Here is a 14,021-nt window from a genome sequence, read left to right on the forward strand (position 1 = left end):
CTTTCTTGCGCCACTCCAGTATTAACTCTTCTGGCATCATTGCAGCACACAGCATTGCAGCATAAGGACCAGATCTGTACCCAGACTCTTGCAGCATCCGCTCCCTTTCTGCCCCTGTTACCCTCAGGAGAGTGATATTGTATATGGTCACCTAGAGAAAACAGGGGAAGTTTTATATGCTAGCCCTTAAACTGCAAGCAATTCGATAAGTAATCTGTCCCTGTTTGGTGAATTCTGGGTCACACAGCCACACTTTCCTGAGCGTGCCATGGTTGTGGTTAGAAGGAATCACTGTGTATTGCAGCCAACATTTAAAAAAAAAAAAGTGTGTGGGGGGGCACTTCCTATTTGTCTCCCTTCCACCTCAACCCGGTGCCGCTTTTGTAACAATCAAACTATTTGTGGGGCTTTACGCTAGTGCCTGTCTCAAGTACCATCCAGGTTGCTATGGGAAAGGGGGTTGTGCTGAGGTTGCAACCATTGATTCCAAGGATGTCTTAACAAAAGCTGCAGCATAAGGCCTCATGGCCTGACTCACCATGGTTGGAGTAGCAAACTGACTCCTGCAGTAGCCTGCAGTCTGCTTACATTGTGGCTTGCAGGGAAGTGCATTGAGGGTTGTTTCTTTTATAAAAAGATTTAATCTTGCACCAGAAACAATGATGCACTGTCAATGCTACCCTTGTATTTTGTATTCTTTGCAGCTGAAACCTTGTACATAGGTGCACCCTCCACAATGGGACAGAGACTTTTCCAGATTAGAAGGTGGAAAAAGAAGACTTGGGAGGACATGTTCAATGAGTTAATGCGTGCCTCCATGAGTGACAAGACGGAGCTCAGTGCATGGAGGATTGCATTGTCTGAGAACCTGCACAATGACCACGAGGACAGAAGAGCATGCAGGGAACACAAGTGTGATGTGCAGGACAAGATGGTGTGGATTATGGGGGAGCAAACAGACATGTTAAGGCATCTGGCTAAAGTTCAAGAAAGGCAGCTGGATGCTGGTGTCCTTCGGCAGCCTATGCTGAACCTGCTACCATCGTTGCCAAGTTCCACATCCTCTTCTCCCAGACATCCTAGGATGCACCGGTGGAGGAGAAGGGGGCAGGGAAGGGGGAGGAAGTCCAGTATCCCTTGCACTCAACTTCAGGGGAGGTTACAAGGACCAGAAGACACCCATTCCCACACCTTTGATTGTTATTGCAGTGCAACTGTAAGCAAACTGTCCTTGTTTCTCCCCCACACACAAGTGTTATCAGCCCTTTTGCTCCGGTTATCTTTCTTTTCTGTCTCTCAGTGTTTGTGAGCATAATCAAAATTAATGGATTGAAGAGAAAAGGCTCTTTATTCATTCAGCACACAATGGTTAGCAGGGGTTTAGTTTACAAGGGGATACATGCAATGAAGGGGACAGGTAAGTAAGGAACTGTCATGGAGTGTGGGGGAGTCCAGGCCCTGCACCCCTCTTCCTGGGATTCATGGAGACTCTCAGCCAGCCAGTAAAACAGAAGGTTTATTGGACAACAGGAACACAGTCCAAAACAGAGCTTGTTGGTGCACCCAGGACCCCTCAGTCAAGTCCTTCTGGGGGAGCAGGGAGCTTAGACCCCAGCCCTGGGGTTCCCTGTGTTCCTCCACCCAGCCCCAAACTGAAATTAACCCCCCCAGCAGGCTCTCTCCTGCAGCCTGTCTTCACATTCCTGGGCAGAGGTGTTACCTCCCCCTCCCGGTTCAGGTTACAGGCTCTCAGGTCTCCCATCCCCAGGGCACATTCCCAGGTCAACACTCCCCCCTCCCTGCTGCATCACATCGTCACAGGAACAACACACATAAGTGTCACATTACTGTGGGTCATTGATGAAACTGGTTTTCAAAGCCTCACAAAGATGCAGCACGCTTGGTCTGCTCTTCTTTTTGCCGTGGTGTCTGGCTGCTCCAAATTGGCTGCCAGGAGATCTGCCTCCACCTCCACCCTACCAGAAACTTTTCTTTCTTTGTTTCACAGATATTATGGAGCATACATCAGCCAGCAACAACAATGGAGATATTGCTTTCACTGAGGTCTAACCTAGTAAGCAAACTTTGCCAGCGGGCTTTTTAACTCCAAAGGCACATTCCACCACCATTCCGAACTTGCTCCGCCCATGGCTGAACCGCTCCTTACTGGCATCCAGGCTTCCTGTGCATAGCTTCATGAGCCATAGGAGCAAGGGGTAGGCTGGGTCTCCCAGGACCACGACTGGCATTTCAATATCGTCAACAGTTATTTTGCAGTCGGAAAAGAAAGTTCCTGCTTGCAGCTTTCTGAATAGACCGGAGTTCCTAAAGATGCGCTTGTCATGCACCTTTCCCAACCATCCCCAAGTTACTGTTGGTGAAACGGCCCCTGTGATCTACCAGCACTTGCAACACAATTGAGAAGTACCCCTTTTGATTTATGTACTCTTTGGCAAGGTGGTCTGGTGCCAAGTTAGACAGAACCCATATCTCTATTGTCCCACTGCAGTTAGGGAACCCCACCATGGCAAAACCATCCACTATGTCCTGCACATTTCCCAGAGTCACTATTCTTCTTAACAGAAGTCTATTGATTGCCCTGGCAACTTGGATCACAGCAGATCCTATGGTAGATTTACCCACTCCAAATTGATTCCCCACTGACCGGTAGCAGTCTGGCGTTGCAAGCTTCCATAGAGCTATCGCCACTCACTTCCCAACTGTCAGAACAGCTCTCATTTTAGTATCGCTGTGCTTCAGGGCTAGGGAAAGCTCTTCACACAGTTCCATGAAAGTGCCTTGTGCACTGCTTGTCATCCCATAGCTGAATAACTATGTGGTCCCACCAATCAGTGCTTGTTTCCTGGGCCCAGAAGTGCTGCTCTACCATGTCAAGGTGATGCGCAACTGTCGCCAGCATCTGCAAGTTGCTCTGCGCCATGGCTTCCAGCAGGGCTGCTTGCATGGCATCACACTGTTTTGTGTGGTGGCTCCTGCTTCAGCTGAGCAAATACTGCAGGATAAAGAGTGAGATGTTTGTAAAATTCACAACAACAGTATATAGCTGAGCGGGGTTCATGCTTGCTGTGCTATGGCATCTGCAGGGGTAACCCAGGCTGAGGAAAAAAGGCACAAAAAAGACTTGGTTTGTTTGCTGTTGATTTCAGGGAACGAGGGAGGGAGGTAAGTGCGTCATGATTATTCGATGCAATCAACCTAGAAAATTAAGTAAAGTAGTAAATGAGATTAAGTTCCGTGATCCTTTATTAAATTAAAGCTTCTTTAAGGTAAAGTCATATAAATTAAAAATATTCTGAAATATTTTTGTCAGATGTTATTGTAGACCCAAGTTTTAATGACAGTAATATTGTTGAAAGACAGAAATTTAGAATTATGGTACTCTTGCCCCTTTTGACCTAAGTGGCTACTCAAAGTTCAGGACCCTGGAGATATTCCACTTGGAAGTAGAAATTGATAGAGTGGTATTTTCTGTGATGCAGTTTTGTTTATTTACAAAGAATATTCAGAGTCCTGTGTCTCTGAACACAGAAGGAATCAAATAGCAGGAAACAATTTTTTGTGCGCACAAGACTGTGGGCACTCTCTTCAGCCTGCACTCTTAATGCAAAAACAACCATCCAGGTTTCTTCCAGGGTCAGCCACTGTGCTTTCAACTACTCCTTTTCGCTATTTCTTTCACAGCTATGTCTACACTTACAACACTGCTGTGGCACAGTTGCAGCTGCATCACTATAATGCTTCACTGTAGACAGTGCAGTGATAGGAGGGGTTCTTCCATCACTGTATTTAATCCAGCTCTTCAAGAGTTGGTAGCTAGGTTGGCAGAAGAATTCTTCCGTTGATCTATACTGGGGGTTAGGTCAGCTTAATTATGTTGCTCAGGGATGTGAATTTTTCACATCACAGAGCAATGTAACTGAGTCAACCTAACTTATCAGTGTAGACCACCCCTCACTCTTTCTTGTCTGTTCTCAGTTTCTTTATGTTCTGCCATCACCCGCCCCACATCTACCCAAAACAAATGTTCTAAGTTGCAGGAAATAAGGGGGAGGTCAGACAATTATTTAATGACAGGAGACACTAAGATTCAAAATGTTAAAGCTTCATAAACCATTAATAGAAATTATCAACATCACATGTCAAAATATACAAGGTAAATATCCGTAAATCATACCTGTTTTCACCATTCATTTGTCCATTTGTAACAAGCCTTATTCAAAAGTCTAAATCACTGGATTTGTACTCTAATAGGTCAAATAAAAATGCTGCTTGAAAACCTATCTGTAGATTTAGAAGATTATCAATGGAAATATTTTTTGTCTGTATGTATACAGTGAAATCAAGGTTTACAGACACTGATAAAAATTTAATCCTTGCAAGCCTATTTATCATTGTGTCTGAAGGAATTAATCTTCTTAAAACCACCATCTTTTGTATGTATTGTCAGTTCATTGTTATATGAATAAACTAATAAACAAATATGCTTAATAGGTAGAGTAATTTTAAAAGAAAAAATACTGTTTCAGTAACATTTATGGACTAACATAACCCAGCAATATCCAGGAAATTCAAAGCTGAAGTTACAGTTAAAAACAGGGATGTTTACATGTACAAAATTTCAGATGTTTATGTGTATTTTGGAAATCTTTTGTGTTCAGTTCCTCTTGTGAGATTTCCAGAACTTCATAATTTCAGGAGATTGGAATTATGAGAACAGCCTCTCATTACATTTTATTCAATCTATTTCCTGCAAACATTACAAAATAGAAGAAATTTTAGAGACTCAAGCCTGTCTACACTAGGAAATTAGGTTGGTATAACTATGTCACTCAGGAGTATAATAAATCCCCATCATTGAATGATGCAGTTAAACCAAACTAACCCTGGTGTAGACAGCACTAAGTTGATGGGAGAATTTTCCTGTTAACCTTGTGTCATAAATATAAAGGGAAGGGTAAACCCCTTTGAAATCCCTCCTGGCCAGGGGAAAGCTCCTCTCACCTGTAAAGGGTTAAGAAGCTAAGGGTAACCTCGCTGGCACCTGACCAAAATGACCAATGAGGAGACAAGATACTTTCAAAAGCTGGGAGGAGGGAGAGAAACAAAGGGTCTGTCTGTCTGTCTATATTCTGTCTTTGCCGGGGATAGACCAGGAATGGAGTCTTAGAATTTTTAGTAAGTAATCTAGCTAGGTACGTGTTAGATTATGATTTCTTTAAATGGCTGAGAAAAGAATTGTGCTGAATAGAATAACTATTTCTGTCTGTGTATTTTTTTGTAACTTAAGGTTTTGCCTAGAGGGGTTCTCTATGTTTTTGAATCTAATTACCCTGTAAGGTATCTACCATCCTGATTTTACAGGGGGGATTTCTTTATTTCTATTTACTTCTATTTTTATTAAAAGTCGTCTTGTAAGAAAACTGAATGCTTTTTCATTGTTCTCAGATCCAAGGGTTTGGGTCTGTGGTCACCTATGCAAATTGGTGAGGCTTTTTATCCAACATTTCCCAGGAAAGGGGGGGGGTGCAAGGTTTTGGGAAGTATTTTGGGGGGAAAGACGCGTCCAAACAGCTCTTCCCCAGTAACCAGTATTAGTTTGGTGGTGGTAGCAGCCAATCCAAGGACAAAGGGTGGAATATTTTGTACCTTGGGGAAGTTTTGACCTAAGCTGGTAAAGATAGGCTTAGGAGGTTTTTCATGCAGGTCCCCACATCTGTACCCTAGAGTTCAGAGTGGGGGAGGAACGTTGACACCTTGCTACCACCTCTCAGGAAGGTGGAGTACCTACACTGATGATAGAAACTCTCCTGTTGGCTTAGATAACCTCTTCACTGAAACACAACAGCGGTACCCCTGCATTGCTGCAGCGTTTTAAGTGTAGATAAGCCCTTAGTCTCCCCATCAAATCCTATGTGTAGCCTCAGAATAGTGAGTAGGTGACAAGGGGTGTTGTGAATGATGAACAGTAAGCCCTGGAGACTGCTATGGACTAAAAATGGCATGAAAGATGCTGGTTCTTGTTGAAATCAAGTGGCCTGCATGAAAACTGAAGATGATGGATTGTTACATGATCCTGATAAAATACTGAAGCAGTTTTATCACAATTTGTGTAGAAGGAGACAACCACCTTGACAATGTTGAACACCACTGATGAAAACCTTGTCAAAATGCCAGATGTTCAACTAGAAAAAGTCAGTGCTGTGCTCAACTCCATAAAAAAAGGGCAAATCCCCATGGCCACTTTGAGTCATGGTTGAAACACTGACTGCTGGAAGATATTACTAGAACTGATCCAATTGTTCATTAAATGTCAAAAGAGCAGTGATGTCCTTGCAGTGTGGAGAGTGGCAACCAGTGCATTGTTTTATCATGTCATGTGCATATAAAATGTCAAGAAGGTCATCACTGACTGACAGATTGCACAACTGGGTGCAAACCAGTCAAGAGAACGAGGTGAGCTATTCTGTCAGAGAACATGTGCTCACAGTGGGTGGAGTGACACAGAAGAATTGAAAATACAATCACCCCTCTTATACCTCACTTTCATGGACTACAAGAAAGCTTTCAACAGTGCTCCAAGCATGGCAGAGACAAGGTGTGCCTACCACTTACATCAAATTGCTTAACAACATTTATATTGATTTGTTAGTCCAGCTCAGTCATTCCAGATTGGAAGAAGAGAACAGAAGGGTCACATTATATTGGTTTATGGCTGTATTAGAATTCTTCAAAGAGTTTGTCTGGTAGGACAAGAGTCTAAACATTAACAGGAAATGAGTGAACAATCTGCAATTTGCAGGTAATATTGTTCTATTAGCAAAGACTGCAATTGGCTTCAAGATATACTCCCTGAGCTCAATGAGACAAGCAGGAAGATAGATCTGCACATGAATCACAAGAGGACAAAGACCCATATCAAATATACCTGGTGCACAGATACTTAACATCTAAATATAAGGCTGTCATAAAAATAAAGGGAAGGGTAACCACCTTTCTGTATACAGTGCTATAAAATCCCTCCTGGCCAAAGGCAGAACCCTTTCACCTGTAAAGGGTTAAGAAGCAAAGATAACCTCACTGGCACCTGACCAAAATGACCAATGAGGAGACAAGATACTTTCAAAGCTGGAGTGGGACAGGGAACAAAGGGTCTATCTGTCTGTGTGATGCTTTTGCCGGGAACAGATCAGGAATGCACTCTCAGAACTTCTGCTAGTTAGTAAGTAATCTAGCTAGAAATGCGTTAGATTTCCTTTTGTTTAATGGCTGGTAAAATATGCTGTGCTGAATGGAATGTATATTCCTGTTTTTGTGTCTTTTTGTAACTTAAGGTTTTGCCTAGAGGGATTCTCTGTGTTTTGAATCTGATTACCCTGTAAGGTATTTACCATCCTGATTTTACAGAGGTGATTCTTTTATCTTTTCTTTAATTAAAATTCTTCTTTTAAGAACCTGATTGATTTTTCATTGTTCTTAAGATCCAAGGGTTTGGGTCTGTATTCACCTGTACAGATTGGTGAGGATTTTTATGAAGCTTTCCCCAGGAAAGGGGGTGTAGGGCTTGGGGGGAATATTTTGGGGGAAGACATCTCCAAGTGGTCTCTTCCCCTGTTCTTTGTGTAACACGCTTGGTGGTGGCAGCATAGGGTTCAAGGACAAGGCAAAGTTTGTACCTTGGGGAAGTTTTTAACCTAAGCTGGTAAGAATAAGCTTAGGGGGTCTTTGATGCAGGTCCCCACATCTGTACCCTAGAGTTCAGAGCGGGGAAGGAACCTTGACAAAGGCCAATGCAACAGAAGATATGGAAGAGTATGTCTACCTGGGAGAGATGGTTTGCAGAGATAGTGACCAAGAAGGAGAAGTAGTAAGAGGAATGAACAAAGGCTACAGGGCATTCAGCAGGCTAAACTAGTTTAAGGATGCCACTTACCTTGAAGCAGAAATTATAAAACATCTGCATTTCTCTGTTGTCACCTATGGTGCAGAAACTCGTATGGAGACTACGAAAATGGAAAATCTCTTAGAGATGAGCCAAAGAAGAATGGAGCAAGTGCTGCTGGATATCATGTTGAAGGTCAGGAGAATCGGCATGTGGATTTGGCAACAGACAAAAATTGTCATCAGTGTGAAGAAAAGGAAATGGTAGTTTGCTGGCCATCTTGGGCATAAATGAGATAAAATGAGAATCATCCTGAAGCCTTTTTAAAGTGAACGTTATATCTTGTTTACTGTCAGCGTCCCAGCAAGGGCACTCAGGATGAAGGATCAGAGCAGAGGCAAACCTGAGACTGGGAGTACTGGAAGCATTCTTAGTCTGGTTCCAGGCTGGAGTCAATACTAAGGCTCAGAGTCCGAGTCATGAGGTGTAGTCCAAATCAATCCAAGGTCATAGCAGCTACAGAAAATCCATCTTTTACCTGGACGCTTCCCGGAACACTCATGTTTATCTATGGCGGGGAACCAATCAAGAGCCATGAGGCTGCGCCTGTCAAACCCCCTGAGGCAGGATTTCCTGTGATCTGTCTCCACAGTGGGTCGTGAGCAGTGACGCACAAGTTGGTTACAGTTACTGCTGGGTGGCAGTTTGGAGATATTCGCTACCTGGCAGCTCTGTTCTAGACTCATGAGGCCTTAAATTTAACTACAAACTAGTTCCAATCCTGCTCTCATTTAGTCAAAGACAAAAATGCCAATAAACTCAATGGAACCCTTTATTGTGTGTGTGCTGAAAGTGTTTTTATGTGAATTACAAATACACTTTAGTTGTCTTAAAATGGACTTAACCCTGCAGACGTTATTCAGTCAAAATTGCCATTTGACTTCAAATGGAAATTTTTCCTGACTAAGGAATGAAGGAGTTGGCTAGTATTATTGAGTTCTGTTCCACATCTCATGTACAACCGCAATGCTACAAAATACAAAATCATCTTTACTAACCCTTTATTTTCAGTAAAAGACAGTTTGTTCATGGCACAGGTTCAAGTTTTCTGTGGTCATTCATTCACTTTCCTGAATAAATAGATGAAAACTCCTTTAAGATGTGACTATGTCAGAGCTGAAAAATATAACTGCCTGTAGTATATTAATATTCCTGTTCTTGCTACAGATATTACCCTGGCCACCTTAACAAATTAATTGTGATTCTATAAACAGTGCTTCTGACGCTGCCTGTGTTTTAAGTTTGTTTCTAATCTTGCTCAGAGAAGGCCTAAATGATATAAGATTTAAAATGCTAGGAACTGCGGGAGGCTTTTCTATGCTGGTGCTCCTACCATTGTTGGAACAGCACCAGCGCCAGGAAAAGGCGGGGAATATTTGCAAAAAACAAACAAACATACCTACAGTGTAGACAAGACCTAAGCATTTATCCACCTAGATAACTACAACAAAATAGTAAATTTCCAATTTCCTTTGTGACTACAAAGCAGAGCCCTTCCTTTCAGAAACTAATTATTTATAAATAAATATGTATACATGTCATGTAAATGAGAGCTTGCAAATAGAGACAGCCTTAATAGGATTGAGAAGAATTATAAAGGAGCTGACAAAGCCACATATGGAAATAGATTAAAACAAGCCTAATAAAACCATAATCCAGGGCTTCTATCTTCCTCCCGTCAGTCAAGGTTACTTGATTTAAATACAAAACAATGTAAGAAATCCCTATGGGAAAATATTGACTCTTGTATAAACACTGGAACTAATTGAGCTCTCCCTGACATTAATGGGATTTCTGATTTTGACTTAAAAGGGAGCAGAGTTGTGCCTATTTGTCAAGTCATTCAGCAAATATAGGGCTTGATCCTGCAAACCCCTACTCATAAGAGTTGGAATTATCCCATTGACTCCAATGGAAATACTCATGAATAAAAATTACTCACTGGAGTAAGGGTTTGCAAGAACAGAACCACATATTTAAAGCAAATCTGACCCTTCCCTATCTCAGTTAAGATATAACCCCATTGGATTTTAGATGGAATTCAAAATTCCTTTACATAAAACATAACCAAATTGTTGAGAAAGAAACAAATAGATTTGGTCCACAGTACTTGTGGACCAACATGAAAACAACATGAAATTTGATATTTTTAGTAATAAAAGACCACGTTCTATAATACAGGCACAGGAGCAGTTAAATAAAAGATTCAAGAAAAATCATTTAACTTGATAGAAGTTGAATTTTCAACCTTGCTGAAACAACAATAAATTATGTCCTGAAAATTTGCCTGAATTTGACATGTGATTTGCATCTGATTTCATTTGATATTCTGGATGCCTTTTACTTATCTGCATATTTGGGTATAACATTAACTATGAATTTACTGGGTTTCTAATATGTGGTGTTTTGCTTGTTTCTAATAGCTACAATGTTCTTGTAAATGCAGTATTGTTGTAGCCACATCAGTCCCAGGATAGGATATTACAGAGACAAGGTGGGTGAGATAATATTTTTTATTGAACCAACTTCTGTTGGTGAGAGAGACAGGCTTTTGAGCTACACAGAGCTCTTCCTCAGGTATGGGGAAATTATTCAAAGTATCACACCTACGTACAAAATCAAACAGATGGTTTAGCATAATACTCCTGGGAACCTTCTGCACCAAAAAATTAAAAATTCTGTGCCCAATATTTTGAAATTCTGCATATTTTATTTGTCAAAATAACACAATATAATCACACCAGTTTGAATTATTTTGGTAATTTATTTCAAAATACCTTTCAACAGGTATGTCAGTAATAATACACACAACAAAATAGATTCCCCCAGAAGTAGAGAGTTAAAGAAATCCCTGTGACAACCCAGTTTCTGTTTCTCTGTTCTGTTTTTGTTGGGTGCCTCAGTCTGGGTGTGTCACACGTGCCAGCTGGGCACATCTTGGGGGAAACCTCTTCCTTCTGGTCTCAGATACCCCCCCGAGCCCAGCTTTGGGGAACCCCCTACCACACCCAGACACCTGTACCCCCATCCCTCAGAACCCAGCTGCAGGATGTCCCCTGGCCAAGACACCTGCATCCCCTCCCACCCAGAGCCCATCTGTGGGGCGCCCTCCAGCCCAGACACTCACACCCCCTTTCCCAGAGTCCAGCTGTAGGGTGCCTGCAAGCGCACACACCCACACTCCCTACCCCCAGAGCTCAGGGATCCAGAGAGAGAAACAGCTTGATACTGGGTCTGGGGTTTGTATGGAGTTTCCTGCACACTGCCTCTTTCCTTCAAGATGTGCTGAGAGCTGCAGCTGCCTGGAACCCTCCAGCTCTCCCTCCCCCTTCCACCAGCAGTGTCCTGTATTTGCGAGCTGGAGAGCTGGGCTCTGCTTGGTTCAGCAGCCCCAGGTGGTGGCCAGCAGTTCTGTTGCACCAATTCTGTGGGGAAAAAATGAAATTCTATGCAGAACATTAATTCTGTCCAAATTCTGCATTGCGTAGTGCACATAATTCCCCCAGCAGTAGTATAAATAGTTAGCATATATTATAAGGGAACATTGAAGGTGATGTGGCATGTTAACACCCTGATAGAACCTGCTTCAATACAGAAATAAAACCCCCTGTGACCACACACCCCTAGTTGTCACCTACCACCCCACACTGGAACCCATACTGGGTATCATCAAACAACTACAACCCATACTCACTGGGGACCCCATCCTGAAAGAAATCTTTCCTGATTCCCCTCATCTGGCCTTCAAACAACCCCCCCAAGGTCATCATCAGAAGCAAGTTACCCACAGACTAGGTTTATGTACTTGTGCTCCTAAGAGGGCAAACTGTGGGCACATGAGTCCCATCAGTCGTGCTGGTGCAGTTTGGAAACCACATTCTTTCAAAGCCAGCAGTTACGTCAGAAATATCTTTTATGCCCACCACTTTGAGGTAAACCTGATTGCCTCAGAAACCTCTGCCACCACTTTACCTACAGTCATCTTTCCAACACCAAACTGGTTGGCAATGATGTGTAGCAGTCTGGGATAGCCAGCTTTGAGAGGATTATAGTAACCCATTTCTGGATCAGGATGGTTGCCCTCATGCGTGTGTCTTTAACTGGAGGCTTGGGGCAAGCTGCTTACAAAGCTCCAGAAATGTAGCTTTCTCTATGCAAAAGTTCTGGAGCCACTGTTGGTCATCCCCCACGGCAACTTGTGACCACTGCTTCTTGTTCTGTCATGTGCCACCACTGAGAACAGTCTAGCTCCTTCCTCTTTGGAACCCCCTTTCAGGTAGTTGAATGCTGCTATCAAATCCCCCCTCACTCTTCTCTTCTCTTCTGTAGACTGGAATGGGTTACCTAGGGAGGTGATGAAATCTCTGTCCTTAGAGATTTTTAATGCCCGGCTTGACAAAGCCCTGACTGGGATGAATTAGTGGGTGTTTGTCCTGCTTTGAGCAGGGGACTGGACTAGATGATCTCCAGAGGTCTCTTCCAATTCTATGGTGCCAGAGTCCCAGGTTCAAGCCTGGATTAGAAAATTCTTAATGTAGGGTTAAAAATCAATGTAGATGCTCAAGACCTGGGTTCTTTAACCGAGGCCCAGATGACTCAAGTCCCACTTATACTGCAGTGTAGACTTACCCAAAGTGCCCTCAGGGAAATTGTGAATTGAACCCTAAGGGAAGGACAGAAGGGAAACCTGTGGCAAAGCTAGGATCTGAACCAAATCTCCTGGCATCTATCTCAGTGCCTTAACCACAAATCATACTTTCTTGTCAGCTTGTGATTAATTCTTTGCTGTTTTATGTTCTGATGCAGTTTTATGTTCTGACACACACAACTTTTCTGACACAGTTTGTCCTTTTTCAAAACCTAAGATAGAGCAAGGAGATTACTACTAATAGGTTTTCTCTCTCTCTGATAGCTAAAATAATACTTTTTCTTAGAATTGGCAAGAAAGATGTTATAAACAATAACATTTTGAACTAAACATATATGAAACATTTTACAGGTATTTTAAGCATCACAATGGGAACATTATAGTCCCTTACAAAGCTGTATTAGTTTGGCTGAGAAGTTTCCAAATTGACTAAAACTGTAATTATTATTATTCTAGGCTGTATGATAAAATATGAAAGAACAAACAGTAATCCATACCTATTCCAGTGAAAAACTCTAGTACAATAATAAGGTATGAATCTGCAATAAAGTAATACAAAAATACCACCAATCAATATTGCTATGTAACGCTTTTCCAATATCTTCCTTAGTTTCAGAACAGGAATTGTTCAATAGTCTTTGTCAAATCCCATGCATATTCATAGTATTCATAAGCTTCTGCTCAGGTGAGGGATAAAGGTGACTGTCACTGTCACTTTCATCTGTCTCTAAATCTCAAAATCCAGCACTAGGTCAAGGAAATCCTTGTCTAATGACCATGCCCTGGTCTTGGAATAATACAGAGAAGTACCATTAGACTGCCCATTTAAGAAATTCAGCAATAAGGAAATTAATACCCTGACATGTTGATTATTTTTGGATTTTCATTGTGGCTGTTTACATTGAGCGTGGAAATGCTGACAACTTAAAGGACTGCAATCATTACTAGGAGTAGATTACATTACCAAGGTAAGCACCCACAATAGCAAAGCACCCTTGTGACAGCAATAATATCGGTGTCTTTTTTTTCCCCACTTAGGTATTTTTTTTTTAATTTGCTTTATTCTAGATGTATCCTAGAGGGCAAAATCTAGAGATTTTGTAACAACAATCTAGAAATTTTGTAACTTTTTTTAAAGTAATGTAACTGAATATTTTGTATGTTGTTCTTCAATAATTAAAAGTAAGCAAATAGACGTACTGGGCCAAATTAATCCCTGGTGTTTCTCTGTTGAAGTCATTACATCCCTGAAGTCAGTGTAGATACAGCAGGGGTAAATTTGGACCATTGTGCCAATAGGAAAGCGAGAACTGGCTAATGTAAAAAAGCACAGCAGATGGATCTGCTAATCCTCCATTCATTACAATTCTGTACATGAATAATGCTCTCTTTTGTTTTCTTGCATCCTAATGC

General features: G+C 41.9%; 1 protein-coding gene across 4 annotated transcripts in view; it reads left to right on the forward strand.

Moving 5' to 3' along the window:
* Positions 1–14,021, forward strand: part of CNGA1 (cyclic nucleotide gated channel subunit alpha 1) — a 46,613-nt gene that overhangs the window by 7,555 nt on the left and 25,037 nt on the right. The window contains exon 1 of one of the 4 annotated variants that reach the window (XM_073342111.1): positions 13,201–13,576. The exons of the other annotated variants lie outside the window; for them this stretch is intronic. The gene's annotated coding sequence lies outside the window, so the exon portion shown is untranslated. Of the gene's footprint in view, positions 1–13,200; positions 13,577–14,021 lie in introns of those variants that run through there. 4 annotated transcript variants of the gene reach the window in all.

This window comes from Lepidochelys kempii, chromosome 4 (genome assembly GCF_965140285.1).
Source record: "Lepidochelys kempii isolate rLepKem1 chromosome 4, rLepKem1.hap1, whole genome shotgun sequence".
In the NCBI taxonomy this organism is placed as follows: domain Eukaryota; kingdom Metazoa; phylum Chordata; order Testudines; family Cheloniidae; genus Lepidochelys; species Lepidochelys kempii.